Here is a 20,457-nt window from a genome sequence, read left to right on the forward strand (position 1 = left end):
CATTTTTACACGAATTGACTAAGCCCTACGGTAAGCTCATGAAGGCTTGTGTTGTGGGTACTCAGACAACGATATAGGTATATAATATATAAATACTTAAATACAAAGAAAACAACCATGACTCAGGAACAAATATCTGTGTCTGCACACAAATAAATACCCATACCGGGATTCAAACCCGGGACCATCGTCGGCTTCATAGACAGGGTCACTACCCACTAGGCCAGACCGGTCGTCTTAAAAGTTGGGCATACCTATATTATATTAATTGACTACATGCCACTTACCTTTCGTAGCTTTAAGTGATTCTAGATAAAAAGACCATGGTTACAAGCTATTTTCCCAAAAATTTTCCTCTATTCTAATCGGTTACATATTACAGTCCCCAGCTCCCAACGCAATCGAACTTCGCAGACAATAGGGGTACAAATCTAGCGAGCCGGGTTAATTGGTCCTCAAGTCTTAGTTGCAGGCTCTTTGCCAACGCGTGTTGAACACTTTATATTACAGGTTGGTGATTTGGGGTAATTCAATAATTACGTCAAATAAATACGCCGGATGAGACCTACCTATCCATAGTATCCAAGGACACACCATGGGGTTCTAGTGGAGGTACACTATACCTACCTAGCATATATTATATTCAGTGAACGTACATTTCCCAGCATTTTTGGTGCAGCAGAGTGGTGTTAACGGAATTGGTATAGATAATTTCAACTGAAATGGTAAATTAAGGTAATTAACGCTAATTAATCATTAGGGTTGAAATTTTTTATACCAATTCCGTTAACACCACTCCGCTGCACCAAAATGCTGGAAAATGTACGATCACTGAATATATTCCATTGACGTCGACGACTTTTATTTCGATGCGCAGTACCTATGTAAGGTAGGTAACCGAGGCGTAATGTGGGTGGTGGGTGTAAACATTGTTAAATAATACGGTACAACAGTTATTTTTTGCATATTTGCATACTTTTATATCGGAAGGCCAGCATGTCGTCGCAATGGTTGTATAATATGTAAATTTCGTTTTTGTTGTGAAATATTTGCTCGGCTTTTATGGAAATGCCGCGTTCCAACATTAAGCAACAACAACAGCAAGTAAATCGTTAATACATTTACATACTTACATTAAAATGATTAAATTGACCGAGATGGAGTAATGTACTTAGTAATATTCTTGGAACATTACTTAATCGAATTTAGTTTCACTGCGTGTAAGGGGCTGTCCATAAATTACGTCATCTATTTTTGACGATTTTTGACCCCCCCCCCCCCCCCTAAAATCATCCAAAAATCATGCTTCGAATGATCCCGTTTCCTCCTACGTCCTGCTACCATCATCCGATGTCCAGACCCCCCCCCCCCTAATTTGAAATGACGTAATTTATGAATAGCCCCTAAGTATAATTCAAAACTTGCAACTTAAATTTTAACCAGTTCCTAAAAGAAAACTTATATTAAAATAAAAGAAAAGTAATTTTAGCGTTTTTGGAAATTCATCCCCTAATAGGGTTAAAAAGGGATTGAAATTTTATAACGGAGACGATTTAAGCAGAGACTTGGAATTGCATAGTAGGAAGAGAAAGTATTAACCTTTTCGACGCGTCCAAGAGGTTAAATATATTTGTAGTGATTTTGAAAGTCTGTCCCTGATAGGGTTGAAAAGGGGTTGAAAGTATGTTTCGGGATATAAATCCATGCGGACGAAGTCGTGGGCATCAGCTAGTTAGTTATACATTCAGCATGATTAATGTTTGTATACCGAGACGTGTTTCAATGTAATAACTGTTGATGAACCTTTAAAAAAATACAATTTATACAGCAAATAAATGATAATAATAAATGGAAACGTACGAGTATTTTATGTCAGTTGCCCAACAATTTTGTGTCACATTAGAAGGCTTAGGTCTTTTGCTAGCATGTCGTGGTTCTAGAAACCATTTTCTCAGTCAAAGTCAACCTATAATCTTATGAGATATATTAATATACCATGCTGATTAACTACTAATTAGCATAGTAATATACTTACATATTATATTACTATCCTACTTGGTATGCAAATTTGATTCTGACTATCGTTATCGTTGCAGTTTAGATTAGCATATTAGATCTACTCGTAATTCCGTCTTGACGGTCTTGTGGACTTGTGGCTCGTGACGGGATGATACGAGTAATTGGGTAACTGCCCTGCTATGCCACTCACAAACACTTTCCTTAAATTTTATATAAGTACAGTAGAGTCCGGTTAGTACGACTCCGTATATAACAACCAACCGCTTATTGCGACGTAAGTATAGGCACTTGTTTGGTTTTAGTACAAGCTACTATGAAAGTACAACCGTTTAGAACGACTCCGCTTATAACGACCGACCGCTTTTAACGACGGAAATTGACACAAAATCCGTCCGTCAAGTCCGGTTACAACGACGAGCGACGTAGTTTTTACAAATAAATTGTTGGTAAGAAACTTACTCCGTCCCGCGCACTCAACTCCTCTCCGCCCTTTGCCTATACGCAGCAAGATGAAATAGTCATGCGACTTTTCGTAATCTTGCAAACAAATTAAAACCCAATTCCCATTATTCAATTGAGCTTAAACTTCATATACACAATTATGTAAGTTGGGTGACAATGCAATATTTCAGTACCTACGAGCTAATCTGATGATGGACTCAGGAGGTGGCCAATGGCCATAGGAACTGTGTGACAAAACGCATCCTAATTGAGTTTGGGATTGTAAGAATTGTCTCAATCGAGTATAAGTTGCTTGTTGAAAAAAAAAGTACACAGTCAGCGATAAGCTTGAGTGAAAATTGAAATATTTTTTGATTGTCGATGTACGATTGTCATCTTGATTAGATTCCCAAGAATTACTACTTTATATTTTACGGGATTCGAGTAATTTGCGGATGATGAGTCTTACGCGTTGCCTGCAAAAGTACCTTCTTCTAAACACACAAAAGTCTCTCCATTGAAGACAAAGGGTAGGTAAATAAATATTTTAATTGAAATGTTTTATTTTCTTTGATTATCGCATATGTATTAATAAATACAAAATGATGTAATTATTTTGTTTAAAAAATATATTTAAATTGGCAGTTCGTTTAGTGCGACGTCCGGTTAGTACGACGTAATATCAGCGGTCCCTTGAGCGTCGTTATAACCGGACTCTACTGTAGTTGGTTAAAAATTAATTCCCTTAAAACATTACCGCATGACGCAAGGTAAATTGGTGATATCTTAAAGGCTATTTGAGACTTATATCAACGAAAATTCATCAACGATGCCACAAGTGACGTGATAGTTATCAAAACCGGCCAGTAGCATGTCGCGCTATGATCAGCGTAGGGTTCCGTAGTTTTCAATGAATGTCTTTACCAAGCTTTTCTTTGCTTTTTATTTACTTATATATATATATATTTGGACCCATGGTTCCAAGATAGGGTAGGCACATTTTTTTCCTTTCAGTGCAAAAAATTCCGAAAATGTTCACTAATCAAAAAATAGTTGAAGAAGCCTGTCTTATATATTTAATGATTATTTTGAAAGTCAGTAAGATATATTTCGTTTAAAAAAGGTACTCGTAGTTTTTAAGCAGCTTTCAAGAAAGTTACGCTCTATACAAACAGTCCTCAATAGATGTAAGTACCTATGGTTATAATGAGACAAGTTATTTAAGAGCCCATCAACGTACAAGTACCTTTTGAATACATCAAACTAGTTTTTATGTTGCTGGATTCGTCGAACTAGGACCTCAAAACAAAAACGGCCGTTTTAACTTTGGACTAGTTTGATGTACTCAAAAGGTACTTTTAAATACACAATACAGTACGTGACGGCCCCCTTTTTTAAATATCTTTCGTTAAATTTAAATAATCACGATTATTTAGCAGTGGCGCTAGTGTGCACGTTGATGGGCTCTTAACATTAACATCTAACTTTAGAGAATCGGCAATTGAAAAGGATTTCATACGCTCTGACATTAGTGGTCATGTCACGAAATGAACCATATCACGACTTGCCAGAGAAAAAACTGTAGGTCACCCTCTGCTTAAATATTCTAACACATTTTCAGTTAATTGTCAGCACAGTGCCGCAAGCGGTTGCAACCACCTTAATGAGATTTAGTGGCAGCAGAGCGTGCGCAACGTCCACCCGAGCTCAAACACTACATGGTTACTGGTATATAAAGTTACATACTTATAGGGATTTAGACGAATTTATTTGAAATACGTAGGTAATATGCTCTGTCTGATGTGAATAATTCCTGGAATTGACGCGTCTCAGCTGTGCCTTATATCTCGGCCGATCGCGTCGCCGCCGTCTCGTGTTACACGTGAATACACTTCTTATTCAGCGAAGTAAGCACTCCTACCTTTCAATTCAGATTTTGCTATAAAAAAGTTACTGAGGTGAAAGAAGTTTTGTATTTCATGAAATCGTCTATCTGTACCTACGTCACGAAAGTATACTTATGTAGTTTTTATGGATTTAATTTCGGTGCTACAAAAACATTAAAAACTGCGACTCGTCAATACAGCTAAATACTTAGTTGAGTACGTAAATCGAATAAGCAAAGTGGACAATTTGGTAGTTACGTCCCATCTACCATACACTTGAGTCAAAGTCCAGTCAAGTAAACTTCCAGCTGATTTCGTGCAAAAGGTGCTTATATTTTTGGAGTAGCAGGAAAACACTTAAATGAGCGTCTTATTTCCTCAAAGACCCGTTGCTATCATAAATTTACGAGACTTTCTAAGATGTCCCAGTAAAGATAAAAATCTTTGTTTCCGTTCCGTGGTTTGCAGAATTTTAATATCTACCGAAAGCGGCGTTGGAAATATGAGTACCTACTATAACGTCCCGCGGGAAGCTGTACTTGGATAACTTTGGCGGTATTTTCACTTCCTGGCTTGCGTTTTAATTTATCTCAAACTTTTAACTGCGCTATTGTTATCACGCTTTAGTGAGCTATTTTACGCAAAAAAAGACTAGCAAAATATATATAGGTATTTCCACCACACCAGCTCGTATATAAAGGCTCTCTTTGTTCTTCAAAAACTGATGACAAAGATACTTTATCCACAAGTGTCAAATTTGATGCAGATTTTGAGTGGTTTCCTCTGTTCGTTTTTTCATAGCAGTCATTTTGGATTTGATTTGTAATGTTTTACAGTTACTATTTGGTATGCCATTACTATTTTATTTTTATTTTATTTATTTATTTATTTGGTATGCGTTGGTCTGGTTATTTTTTGGGTTTCATTCGGTATCAAAGTTTGTTTATCCTCGTGCCTTGAAACCCTCGTGATGCTCAAGTTTCCACTTTTCCAACCACTCGTTACGCTCGGGTTCAATTTCGGAATAGTTTGCTTGTTCAATCAATATTAGTACGTAAAACAAATAATTATTTTTAGCACTTCTCCAATTTATGCCAATGTGTTGACAATACCGTACCAAATGTATGGTAAATATTTTGAATATTTTGTTTGTAGTACCTAAGATCAGCCAGGGAAAATGCAACTATGGAGCAAATGCAACTAGTCTATATAAAAAATACGAGAAGCGAGTCTAGAGCTAGAGCTACTATACCATGGGTCAACTCTTTTATGACTGGCGAAAGTGTGCCATAGGTACATGTTGCTCTATCTCTAGCTAGACTCACTTCTTGTATTTTTAGAGTAACTAGTTGCATTTGCCCCATAGTCGCAATTGCCCTGCCTGACCTTAATGTTTTATCTCAACCGTCGTGTACCTACACCTCAATTTTTTTGCTGATGTCTTGTACATTTTGTGCTGATACAGTAATTTATTCTCTTTGTGATTTTTTGTTTACGGTGTATTGTACCTAACTATGCTGTCATGTATGAGATTGGGTTGACCCGTATTCAGTTATAGTAAGTAAATAAAGGATCAAACGTGGATTTGCTTTGAAGATTCCGAAAATACACATCGGCAACTTTTGTTGTGCCTATTTTAGCAGCCCGTTTATAAAAAGTTATTAATATTATTATTGCCTCGGGTTATACATAGCTACAGCCACCTTGTAGAAAACCGCAGCCAAATAACACTAGACCCTACTCATAGTGTCGTGTTCCTGCCGGTGAGTAAGGTTGCCAGAGAACTCAACGAGGCCCGAGGGTGCGGAGTGTTAGGGTCGGCAACGCGCATGTAACTCCTCTAGAGTTGCAGGCGTCAATAGACTGCGGAGACTGCTTACCATCAAGCGGGCCGTATGCTTGTTTGCCACCAACGTAGTATAAAAAATAAAGTCAAATGGTACTGAATATAGTACCGTTCGATATAGATTCCAAATATTATCGCAGGTTCACTCCCGTCTACATTCAAGGTTTCGATTTAAAAAAATATACCAAAATATTGCAGAACACGCATGCTACTCAATTGATGAGCTTACATATGTGTAGGTATAACCTTAACCAAAGATCACTGACCCCACACTGTGTGAAACGAAATTTGGTTATTATTGGTTTTTATTTTCGTCAGTAGAATAAAGCGGTAAATTTAAAAAATGTTGGTGCGAAGGGATATTGTCCCAGATAATTTGAATTTCACGCCTTATTCTACTGACAATGTTGTTTGACAGACTATATGTTTACATTATTGAATATTTAGGTTCCTATTTGTCAATGGGAAACTGATGCTTTTTCATGTTGTAAAAAAATAAGTTTTCAATTAGTCATTGTTCGAAAGTTAAAACAAATGCCTAAGAGTCCGTCTAAGCTAACTCTGCACCGACTTTGACACAACAAAGTGGGGGTCATAATCGTCATATTTTCCCACTCTTTGTCTTTACAAATCCCAGGCAGAGTTATTTTTGCCCGAGCCCAGAAATTTTCTTCATAGATAGTTGACCGCCCCTGCAAACAAATATATAATTATGCAGGGTGTCAGTTATGTCTGCAGCTGACTGTAATATACTATCTGTTATTAAATAAAGATAACATAACACCTTACAATTTCTATTTTAATAAGATTAGCCAGATTAGAATACAGCTAGAGGAGCCCAAAGTTAATAAAGGGCGATTTATAGCCAAACTCTAACGCTTTAATAACTAGAAGATAGTAATACGTAGTTGTCTGCAACTTGCTACTCGAAACTTGGGTTTGCGTTGCAAGTGTTGCAACTTGCAACGAAGTTTGCGTTGCTATTCAATATCACGGGCGAGACGCCCCAGTAAAGTGGATGGGAAATGAGACGGTTTTGTCATTATCACACCATGCGCTTAACAAGTTAACTATGTTATAAACGAAACAACCGTGGCTATGGTGCATTTTCATTACTTGTGAGTATAACTTTGTACACAACACCGTGCGTGGTGTTTATGCTACCACTAGCTGAGGTACCCGGCTTCGCTCAGGGAGCTGACATGAGAATTGGGTAGTGGTTGTAATAAAAGGATAAACTTTAAAATATATTTAGGTATAATTTTTATTTTTTATTTTTACTACAATACCTAATCCGAAATCCGTGGTCTCTGCCTACCCCTCCGGGAAATAGGCGTGATTATATGTATGTATGTATGTATGTACAATACCTATACCTACTTCTTTTTTCATTTTCTATTATTTTCAACTCGAGAGCAATCTACGCATAGTTGACCGTGAGAAAAGCATAGGGAATGGGGATAACTGGAAGTTTTTGTCGAAAATCTCCTGAGAGTATGAAGGCTTCGAAACGTCCACAGTGTTCTAGAATATTCCACAACATTCGAGTGTGTTCTGGAACGTTCCAGATCACACCAATGATCTGGGACATTCCAGACTATTACCGAACTTTCCACAACATTCCAGAATGTTCCCGAAACTTCGAATCTCATGACGGATCTTGTTTTACGTACCTACGCATACCAATAGGTAGCTCCACCCATACAAAAAAGTCTTCGAATGGTTCACTATGTTCCAGAATATTTCACAACATTCGAATTTTCTGGAATGTGCCACTATGATCTGGGATGTTCTCGAACAGAATGAAATGTTCTGGAATGTTGTGGAATGCTCTCGAAGTATCGAATATATACTCTCAAATGTTTTGGACTATTCTAGAAATATCTAGAGGGCAAAACTTTCAGCCCTTATATTTTTTAAACTACGCCCGTCAGGTAAAATGGTAACCTTCTCCATGGAAATACAAAAAAGGCTTTGAATAGTACACAATATTCTATAACATTCCATAACAGTCGAGTGTGTTCCAGAACATTTCATAATGATCTGAGATATTCCCGAACATGGAATGAAATGCTCTTGAATACTTTAGAATGCTCTGGACTGTTCTAGAAATGTCTAGAGGGTGAAATTATCTGCCCTTTGTCTTCAAAAGCACGCCCTTCAGGTAAAAACGGGTATCTTCTTCAAAATCTTCTTCTGGAAATACAAAAAAGTTTCAACTAGTCCACAATGTTCTTGAATATTCCACAACATGAATGAATGTGTTCTGGAACGTTCCACAATGATCTGGGGTCCTGGATTCTAGGTTATTTCGGAATATTCGACAACATTCCCGAATATTCCGGAATGTTTTCGAACATTTGAACTTCACCACGGTCTTGCTTTATATACCCCTACCAAAAGGCTTCGAATGGTCCAGAATATTCCACATTTGAAATTGTTCTGGAATGTTCCACAATGATCTAGAATGTTCTCGAACATTCGACAATATTCCAGAATGTTCTGTAGCTCCACCCCATAAAAAAAAGGCTTCGAATGGGCCACAATGTTCCAGAATATTCCACAAATTCGAGAGTGTTCTGGAATATTCCAAAATGATCTAGGATGTTCTCGACCATTCGACAACATTCCAGAAAGTTCTGAAATGTTGTAGAATGATCCCGAACACTCTCGAATGCCAGTGGACTGTTCTAAAAATGTCTAGAGGGTTAAAATATCTGCCCTTTATCTTTAAAAGCACACCCTTCAGGTAAAAATGGGAATATTCTTCACGGAAATACAAAAAAGGCTTCAAATAATTCACAATGTTCTAGAACATTCCACAACATTTGGATGGGGGATGGCAACCCCGGCTGTCAAACGATAAGCAGCTGATTTTGCTAGGTCCCTTGTAATTATTTTAATTTTAATGATATTTCATGTAATATTAAGCATTAAAAGTGTGAATCAAATAGTTTTAACATTAAGTTTTATGTATACATAATAAGTGAAGTGCTTTAGTGACGTTTACTAGTGTCTTGTAATATCTCAGATTTGTAGCCGTTACAGGTTATAAATTTGAAACCTGCTTTCGCCTTGGATTCCTTTCTGGGTTTTTTTTTATCACAAATATTTACTAAGTGTGTTTATAATAAAGCGTTGATCATTGTACAGGGTTAGAACGCAGTGTAGATACAGTCAATCGTCACTATTTCACGTAAGTACGTACCTAAATATCACTTAGCTTGAGTGAGCGATTCCTTGTTTATTTTTGGGTTTAATTTCAATTGCAAAACTGTCTACAATGCTTACCCGCAGAGCAGCCGCAGCGGCTCGCCAGCAGGAGACTGATAAACTCCAACTTACCTTGCTGGAGTTGAAAATATCCAAGGAATCTTGTGCTCAATTGCTCAGTGAAAGGGAAGACAGTGAGAAGGAACTATTATTAGTACTTAATAGCAATGATAAGCTTAAAAAGGAACTTTGCTCATTAGAAACTGACTACAATAATGTAAATTCAGAGCGGGCCCGGCTTCAGGAGACGGTTGACAGGTTCACTGAGTGTAGTGCTGCGTATGAGCAGGCCCTGAAGGACATCAACTCATTGGAGAGAGCACTGCACGACGCCCACGAACAAATCTATGAGCTACAGGAGGCCCAACACAATGCAGCAGTGGCACACTCTCAGAGCTTGTTCGAAGAACTGGTCCGGCCCGACTCTCAGTTGGTTGCCGCACCAATTGAAAACCTTGTGGCCCCTACAGATTTAGCCTATGATACTACCACACCAAGGTTAGTAAATTGCAGCGGGAACAAACTAAAGAAATATATTAAATTAAATAGACTAATAAAAAAAAACCGAAACTTGTCAAAAATAAATAAATTGTTTTTTACAAAATTGAGATTTTGTAAAATTAATGTTAATTTAGTGGATAAGTTAGATTTATATTCTGCCCAGTTAGAAAATAGTCAATTGCAATATGAAACCGACACACAGACTTTAAAATTAAAAATTCAGAGTTTGGAGGATTCCATAGAATCCTTAGAAAAAATAAATGAGAGTTCTAAAAAGGTGATTAATGAATATTCTTTGGCCATGGATGATTTAATATCCCAGATTAAGCTTAATTCAGAACGGTTTGAGTCACTGACCAATGCCCAGTCATGTGCAGTGACTGAACATTCGTCGACCAGTTTACTCGACCTAAGCCTGTGTGACGGTTTACCACAACAGCATGTAAATGATAATAGCTCCTTCCACACTACACAACAAAGCACACCTAAACCTAATGTTATTATGTATTCTGATGAAATTGGAAGCAATATGAGCTCATTTTTAAGCTTTTACCTAAAGGGACTTAGTACAATCAGCAATTGTCTGCCTCACAGTAGCTTTGAAAATATCTTAAAACAAATTTTAAATGACAGTAATATTAATTCTAAGACAACACTGCTTATTCTTATGGGGAATAGGGGTAATGTGAACAAAAATAATTTAATTAAATACTTTGAACAGTTAAACTCGCTTGCAGTGCATGAAATTATTTTTTTCACATTCCCCTATTGTGAGCAAATGTCAGAGGCAGAAAATACCACTAGACATAAGTTAAATATATCTCTATATAATCTTTGTACATATAGTAGTAAGTTTAGCATAATTGACACTAACAATTTTGTTAGTAAATACCATATGCCTATGGTGTTTTTGACTAAAGGCAAGTGTTGCCTTTCAAATTATTACAAAAGACAAATAGCTTTATCGCTATCATATTTACTTGACATTTCTGCCAAGAATTTGGCAGACAATTCTGCTCCTATTGAGCAGCCCAGTATGAACATGGAATTGGTTCCAGTCATAACCAATGATTTAATAGATTTAAACTAGGTGTTAAGACAAAAGATTCTGTCTCTGGCAATTTAGTTTTAAATAAATATAATGAAAAATACTGCAAACATGGAAAGTATATCCACCTGGTGCATCAAAATATTCAATGTATTAGAGGAAAAAATTTACAGATAGAACTTTTTTTGAATGATTTTAATATTGATATTTTATGTCTTACTGAACATTGGTTAAATAATAATGAATTAATGCCCCAATTTAATAATCACCAGGCGGGAAGTTCGTTCACCAGACTTAGTTCCATACATGGTGGGTCATTAATTATATTAAATAGTCAGTTAAAATTTAAGGAACGTAAGGACATTGTATCCATGTCTGTTGAACGGACTATAGAACTAAGTGCAGTAGAATTAGAGCAATTTATTGTTGTCTGTGTGTATAGGCCGCCATTAAGTAATTTTGAATTATTTGAAAACATAATGGAATCTGCCCTACTTAAAATATCATCTTCTAGTAAGAAATTGCTTATATGCGGCGACTTTAATGTAAATATTATGGAAAATTCAACAATGTCTTGTAGATTATTGAATCTTTTTAAATCTTGTAATCTCAACCACATGTTTATGGAGCCCACTAGAGTGACTGCTACTAGTGCAACCTGTATAGATAATATTTTCACAGATATTTTTCCTATTGCTAAAAAAGTTATCAGCAATTTAGAATCAGACCACTTAGGTCAATTAATGGTATTTGAGGCATTAAGGAAAAATACCATGAGAAAACAAATAACTTTTGTACCAGTAACCTCGGACCGCGTGGAAAGAATGAAGCTAAGTTTAGTTCAGGCGCTACCCTTTTTGTCTTCCGATATGAGTCCTAATAGTATGTCCAAAATCGGTCGTAGTTAGTGGTGCATCAGTTTTTAGTGAGTGGGCTACTGCGGACTTACATCAAAGAAGACGTGAACTGTATGCCTTATATGAGGAACGGCGGTTTAATCAGAGTGATGAATTTAAAGAACATGTGAAGGAGTATTCGAAGAAGTTTAAAGTAGATTGTCATATAGCTAAGCGAAATTATCTAAGTCAGAAAATAAAAAGTAGTTCCGACATTGTTAAAGCAACCTGGAAAGTTATAAATGTGGAGACTGGTCGCTCTAAACACACAATTAAAGAGCTTAAACTAAACATTGATAACAAAATTATAGATTCCAATTTAGAAGTAGCTACAGAATTTGAAAAATTTTTCACCGAGGTACCAGTATCCACAACTAAGGATTTAAATTCATCACCCTCATCTGCTGTTACATTATTAAAACATAACGCTCCAGAGTGTTGTGGAGACCTTCATTTTGAACATGTTTGTACCTCAGATGTAATAAAGGCGTTTAAATCAATTAATGTCAAAAAAACTAATGACCTCTGGGGAGTCTCTGTCCATGCTGTCAAATCCTTAGTTGAAATTGTAGCGCCTGACTTGGTAGTTATATTTAACAACAGTGTTGATTGCGGCGAGTTTCCTGATCTAATGAAACATAGTAAAGTAATTCCTTTATTTAAATCTGGTAGCAGCTCTGACCCCACTAACTTTAGACCGATATCTGTGCTACCAACATTTAGCAAGATTTTTGAAAAATTAGTTCTTTCTCAATTAGTACGACATTTTAACGTTAATAATTTGATGCATAATAAGCAGTTTGGTTTTACACGGGGTCGCTCAACAACCGATGCCGGTGTTGAGCTAATTAAGCATATTTTCGATGCCTGGGAGGAGTCACGAGATGCTTTAGGTGTCTTCTGTGATTTATCTAAGGCCTTCGACTGTGTTTGTCATGAAACATTAATCAGGAAACTTCATTATTACGGAGTTAGAGGATCGGCACTGAATTTACTTAAGTCCTACTTAAATGGTAGAATACAAAGGGTCGATGTGAATGGACAGCGATCACCTGGGTCATTGGTCTCTATGGGTGTACCACAGGGGTCAATATTGGGGCCTTTCCTGTTCCTTATCTACATAAATGACTTGCCATTCCTTGTTAAGACCCACCATGATATAGTATTGTTTGCAGACGACACCTCACTTATTTTCAAAGTCAAACGACAGCAACAAGCTTACAATGATGTAAACAATGCCATTTTAAAAGTAGTAAATTGGTTCAATGTTAATAATTTATTGTTAAATGAGAAAAAGACTAAATGTATTAAGTTTGTCACTAGTAGTAACGTAAGGCATGTGCAAACAAGTGTCATTGTGAAGGATGAGGAATTGGAATTAGTTGATAGTACAGTTTTTCTTGGTATAACTTTAGATTCTAAACTCCAGTGGGGTCCCCATATTGCTACTCTTTCGAATAGACTGAGCTCTGCAGCTTTTGCAGTGAGCAAAATCCGTCAGTTAACTGACGTGAAAACAGCTCGATTAGTATATTTTAGTTACTTCCATAGCATTATGGCATATGGTATTTTACTGTGGGGCGGTGCTTCAGAGATAAATACCATTTTTGTTCTGCAGAAGAGGGCTATTCGAGCAATATACAAAATGAACCATAGAGACTCACTTAGAGATAAATTTAAGGAAATTGACATAATGACAGTGCACTGTCAATACATTTATGAGAATATTCTGTATGTACATAAAAATATTGTAAATTTTAGGAAAAATTGTGAAATTCATAATATTAATACTAGAAATAAACATAAGCTCGCAGTGCCCTTCACTCGGCTCCATAAAATTAAAAAATCATTCATGGGTAATTGTGTAAGATTTTATAATAAACTTCCAAACCATATTACTGAATTATCTATTAATAAATTTAAGAATTATGTAAAGCGTAAACTTATTTCTAAAGCTTATTATACCACACAAGACTACATGAATGATATTACAACGTGGGATTAATTGTTATTCGAAATGATTATTTATTTATTAGGTACATTTGATTATTGATGAGGAAATGGATATTCCGATGTAATACTATCTACTTCTTTTGTTACTTATGCTTTTTTTTGACATTTAGATTTTATTCTAGAAATTCTAGACTAGTATTTTTTTATACAATCTTTTTAATGTTTGACGATTCTTTTGTGAAATTCTTAGTGTTAAATTTGATATGTATAATAATCCAATTTTATTATGGAATAATATTAACATCAATAAATTGCTCTGATAATTAGATTAAGATTAATTACGATTCATAAGAGCTTGTTGCTAGGCCTACATGAATAAAGTATAATTTTGATTTGATTTGATTGATTGATTGATTTGAATGTGTGCTGAAACGTTCCACAATGATCGGGGATCCTGAATTCTAGGCTATTTCGGAATATTCGACAACATTCTCGTGTGTTCTAGAACATTCGAACCTCACGACGGACTTGCTTTATTAGCCTACCAATAGGTAGCATGACACTATAGAAAAGGCTGCGAATGATCCAGAATATTCCACAACAATTGAAAGTATTCTGGAATGTTCCCCATTAATGATCTAGAATGTTCTCGAATATTAGACAACATTCCAGAATGTTCTGAAATGCTGTGGAATGCTCTCGAATACTCTTGAATGTTCTGGACTGTTCTAGAAAGGTCTAGCCGCCGAGACGGCTTCGAATGTTCTAGAATATTCCACAACATTCGAAAGTATTCTGGAATGTTCACAATGATCTAGAATGTTCTCGAATATTCGCCAACATTCCAGAATTTTCTGATATGCCGTGGAATGCTCTCGAATACTCTCAAATGGTCTGGACTGTTCCAGAAAGGTCTAGCCGCCGAGACGGCTTCGAATGTTCTAGAATATTCCACAGCATTCGAAAGTGTTCTGGGATGTTCACAATGATCTAGAATGTTCTTGAATATTCGCCAACATTCCAGAATGTTCTGATATGCTGTGGAATGCTCTCGAATACCTACTCTCGAATGTTCTGGACTTTTCTAGAAATATCTAGCCTCCGAAACCCGAGACACCTCACCAGGTACAAATTTTTGTAGGTATATATTTCACGATCTATTCTGAACTTTATTTTATTAAGTTAAGGTTCAAAATTCAAAAATAAAAACACTGCTTCTGGGTTTCAAAGGGCGAAACTTTCAACCAAAGCGCACCCTTCAGGTAAAAACTGAAAACTTCTTCAAGGACGGGAGATAGAGGGCTACTACCCTATATAGCTTCCTTGATCGTATCGGGACTCATTTTTGAGTTTTAGCGGCACGCACATTGTACACTTTCTTTTATTATATATATTGATTAGTACTCGTAACTTTTCATGACATTTTGGTTTTACCAATTTCACACGAATTTCTTCTTTTAATTATGGTCCATGTGTTATGACTATGCTTTAATTTGCTTATTATTTTGGTTGCTTTTTCCTGGAGAGGGTTTCCTGTAAACCTAATAAACCAATGAAAAAAAATATGGTTGTCTGTACAGTCGGTTTACGGACGATAATTTTGCGTGATAACGTCATAAAAACACATTGATGAAATATTGCATACTTTGGCCGTAACGTTACCATGGAGATCTGTCCACAACGTTACCATGGACATCGGTCCACAACGTAACACTTTTTCGTGCATGCTACCCTATGATCTTTTATATGAAGATGTGTTATACACGTTCCAAAATTGAAGCACTCACCTCGTGTCATGTGTACGAGTTTGTCTCAGTCTGCCTGACGCAAGCGCGAAGTGTACACCGGTTAATACTTTTCCACAAATAACGTGTATTAAGCAACAAAATGCCGACCTGCGTTATGTTGAAATGCTCAAATTATCCGCGGAAGCGCAAAAAAATTGACGGCGTCATATATCATTCGTAAGTAAAAGCTGAAATAATCCGTTTTTCTTCGGTTTAATCTTGAAAGAAATAAAGCTGGCCGCTATTTTCGCCGGCTGACAGAAAGAGATAAGTTTATGTTCTTATCAGCGAGAATGACAAGGACGCACCAACTGCGTACATAGATTATCATAGCAGAGGTGTCATGGTAAGTTGCATTCATTGTTTGGTGCTTGTCGTACAAATAAGAGAAGTAAATTTCAACTTTAATATTAAAGTTTTTAACTTGCACGCATTTTTTCTTGTAATTAATTACAACAATTGGCAAATTAAAGATTATTATTGTCCGGGTCGCGTCAATTAAGTAAATAGGTACCTATATTGCTGTTTATACAAAGATTACTACAAAATTATTTTACAAAAGTATTTTTTTTAGGCATTTCATTTTCTCACACAATAACAATTATTATAACATAAAATTGTTAGCAAAATAAAAGGTTTTGTTGTTATTGAATTTGCTTTTTTTTAACTCGGTTTCGTGGAAAGGAATATTGTTTATTTACATAGTTATATATTTTTACCGCTTTATTTACATTTGCGTATGAACTGTGCTAGTACCAGTATTCGCCACCACTTGATCAAAGGGAAGGTGAATGTTATTAATAGTATTCACGAAATAGGTAGAATCCAGTACATATAAAATATAAAAATACGGGGTGAAATTTTAACCACCATACATACATACTCTGCGTACTGAACCAGCCAAATTTTTTTTGTTACAAAAGTAACAATGATAAGTATATAATATATTTTATTTACATAACTAAATGTGAAAACTTTTTACTTCGGTAGCGAGCTTAGAGGATATAACCAACGGAGACGCCATGTCTAAAATTTTCGGTACAAAATAGTCTGCCGTTTTTTGCGGGGGAGGGGCACATCAAATGTATAGGTACGTCATGTCAGATAAACGTCAGTCCATACATATGGTTGACAAGTTGTTGACCATTGGCCGCCTATTTTCGACAGAGGGGAACGCCTGTTAATGGCGGCTCCATTGTTAATTACTCCGAGGTAGCGAGTACATTACTACATAGAACTGCACTAAAATGATTTGCACCTTCTGTCAAACATCTTATTCTTTGATATTTTTTTTCTTAATAAGTTTTACGGTTCGCGCCATCTCCACTATTTGCCGTCGTGTTATGGTGGTATCACTGATTTACCAAATTCACGCGCAAGTGACAAACACTAGCCGTCTCTTTTTTACTTAGGTATTCTTTTAATTGTGCCGTCTCTTTTACGCATTTGCGTATGAAGTTGTAAACAAATTGTAACTGATGCTGCCGTGATGTTGGCAGTATTGGTTAGCATAATTTTTTTCGCTTGATATGTTAGTGTATGGCATATCTACATATAAAAGATCATAGATGCTACCGGTGTTCATCGATTTATAAGACGTTATTACGTCAAAAAGAAATTAAGTTATACCTTATAACATATTAAAAAAAAAAACAACGAGAAATTTAAACCACAAACATGGATGGTTGGAATAAAAAAGGCAACAATTTAAAATATTACAATATCAAGATTTTTAGCCCTTTGTATTTATACTTATAGGTATATATAATACCTATTATAATATAAAAGGCAACTATCATTACCCCCTGGGATACCTACACTTAATCGTATTGACCTTACTCAACTCATAAATATTATTTTAAAATATTGTTTGATTAATGTTACGTAGAAAACCCAGAGCTTTAATCTAAAATACTGGCTTCATTAGTTTGGTATCGTCGGTGGTTTATAAACTAGTCGGGGAATATTTAATATTTGATGAAGACTCAGACGGCGTATAATTAACACCGTAACATCATTCTGTGCGTTTCTAAAGGCGGATAATTAAGGTTAGCGATAAAACCTTGCTACAAAAAAATTTACATATAATTTATTACCATATTAATACTTGGGTCATGTTTTGCTCATGGAAAGAAAGAGTATCAATAAGCAGACTGATTTAGTATAGCCTGGCCAGTAATAATATGTGATCACGTGCCATGTTTCGAAATATCACTGGAATTAAATTTTTCATATGACTATATACTGAACTGTCACCGTCACCCTGTACATGAGAATAATGTAGCGCCAGGGGTGCGAAACTCCTGAGATCGGTCAAACTCGGCTCCGCTCGGCTCAGCATTGCTCCGAGCAATTATTAGGGTTGGCACCACTTGACTTCCTTCTGCGTGCACGACCACAGATAAGATAATCACTTGAATTTTGACAACCCTAAATAGCCGAAAGGGATAGTGCCATATATTAGAAAGGGATAGCATGATTCGACCCTGAACCGCTGTCAAACTTCGGTTTTGTAGGAAGTTTCCTTTCTGTACGGTAGTACTATTATTTATTCTGTGGTAGCGCCCTTTTGACAATGATCATATAGGTATTACTGGTCTGGCTATAATATCATTAAGACTGGTAACATGGTAATATGGTACCTATTTACGTATTTACCTATTTACGTGAAAATATGTGCTTGCAAATATGGAAAGTTGATGAATATTTTAGTAGGGAGTTTAGAAAGACTGTCGTTATAATTTATTTTTCATTTTCTTTGAAATACAGTGAAACCTGGTTAAGTGGGACCTGTATAAGTGAGAAACCTCTATAGCTGGGACTCATGGTGCGGTCCCGACACTTTAGCACTGAATTACCTCTGTAAATGAGATAAAACGAACCTCTATAACTGGGATTAGTTGTTGTGATTTTATAGTCACATTTACCTCTATAATTGAGACAGAGAGTGTATTTTACCTCTTTTACTGAGACTATATTTATAAGATTACATTTTCATAATTGTTTTTTTAGAATTTTATACGAATTACCTCTGTATCTGAGATAACGTCAATCTATGACCTCTCTAACTTGGACTTTATTGATCTATTTCCGTATTCTTACTAACTCTTAGTCTATCCACAAATTCCGCATTTGCTTAATTGTGTCTAAACGACTTCAAGTTTCATTTAGTTACTTTATGTAGTTAAAACTATCGAAACGAAAGCTGAAAGTAACAAGAATAAACAAATTTTCATTTAATAAATTTCTAAGACGCAATGAAGTCCATATCAAATTTAATTGAAAAAATCTATCCTTTGGAAAATCATTCACAATAAATTCAAAAAAATATTTAAACAGACTTTATAAAATATTTAGGGACAAGGATTATTTTACCTAATCATTTAAAGATAGTTATAAAATACCTTATTAACCACCTCTATAACTGAGATATATCCTCTATTCTCACCTCTATTAATGGGACCCTCTGTAAATGAGACAGGAATTTATTTGTACCTGGCTAACTGAGAGCCTGGGTAAGTGGAATACCTCTTTAAGTGAGACAAATCTGCTCGTCCCTTGAAGTCTCACTTATCCAGGTTTCACTGTATTTTAATATTTCAGATGAAATATTAAATGAGATGCTTGGGAACTCTCCGCTATTCGTCTTTTATGACTAAATAGGCTAAATATTATATTTCATACAGAATTGCGTATTGCGACACACGTAACAAAATATGATGCTAAATGCACCTTATTTACTAGAAAGATAAGAGGCACATACATTACAATTTTGTGGATTGTGCCGTATTTTGCCATCTCTTTAATTAACGAGAAAATTCTTAATATACATCAACATCATCAACATCAACATTTATTCAGCAAATAGGCCACAAGGGCACTTTTACACGTCATTTCGTCATCACGGTGAATTTACATACAAACAAAAATAATAAAATAAGTTTTTGGCAAAAAAAATATTTTTGGTACAAGCTTTTATCGCTGACTGTACTTTTCTTTCCACAGGCAATTAATACTCATCGAGACAATTCTAAAAACCCCAAACACAATTAGGTTTCGTTGTTTCATCATAGAGTTCCTATGGTCACCTCTGGTCTCCATCATCAGATCAGCTCGATGACACCATAATATTGCATTATCACCCGACTTACGTATGTATGCAAAATTTCAGTTCAATCGGAAACCGGGAAGTGGATCAAATTTAACTTGCAAGACATGATTACAGACAACGGTCAGGTGAAACTAAATAAAAGCTTGTAATAACAATACATCCACATTTTTATAAAATAAAACTAACAATTCAAACTAATGTATTACAATTACTTAGAGATGTATATGGTATCTTAATGTCGAATTACATAAAAAACCTATAATATTAATATATAAAAAAAATACAGACAAAAACACAAAAAAAAATCTATAGCATTTAGAGGTGTAAATGTCTCTAGGTGTCAGAACTATAAGATTAAGTATACAGGGTGGAAAGGCACGACGATCCTTTCCGGAAATGGGAGATAGTTTAGCCTAAGCTCTATATTTTCTCCATAGAAACTATGTTAATATGGGCAACCGTTTCTAAATTATGACCTTTTAAACATCCACGCAAAAAACTACTTTGTTCTAACCCTAACAGGTGACAGGGTCAATGAACTTACTTGTAAACAATCAGTATTCGACAGGAAATTATGCTAGTTTGTTGCCATCTAACCATTTTTAGGTCTGCTTACAGCACGGTAAGAATCATTGCAGGATTTTCGCTTTCTTAGTGGTTCCACTTGTTCAATACTTGAATGAAATAGTTATGTTA

General features: G+C 35.7%; 1 protein-coding gene and 1 long non-coding RNA gene across 2 annotated transcripts in view; both read right to left on the minus strand.

The window, feature by feature from the left end:
- The window catches only part of LOC134804118 (uncharacterized), an 805,015-nt gene extending 798,718 nt beyond the window's left edge, over positions 1 to 6,297 (minus strand). Inside the window, exon 1 of the long non-coding RNA XR_010146072.1 lies at positions 6,044 to 6,297. This is a non-coding gene — a long non-coding RNA (uncharacterized LOC134804118). The remainder of the gene's footprint in view (positions 1 to 6,043) is intronic.
- LOC134803971 (uncharacterized) overlaps positions 1 to 20,457 on the minus strand; it is a 460,442-nt gene that overhangs the window by 177,595 nt on the left and 262,390 nt on the right. The window lies entirely within an intron of this gene.

The sequence above is a fragment of the Cydia splendana genome, chromosome 2 (genome assembly GCF_910591565.1).
Source record: "Cydia splendana chromosome 2, ilCydSple1.2, whole genome shotgun sequence".
Taxonomy (NCBI): domain Eukaryota; kingdom Metazoa; phylum Arthropoda; class Insecta; order Lepidoptera; family Tortricidae; genus Cydia; species Cydia splendana.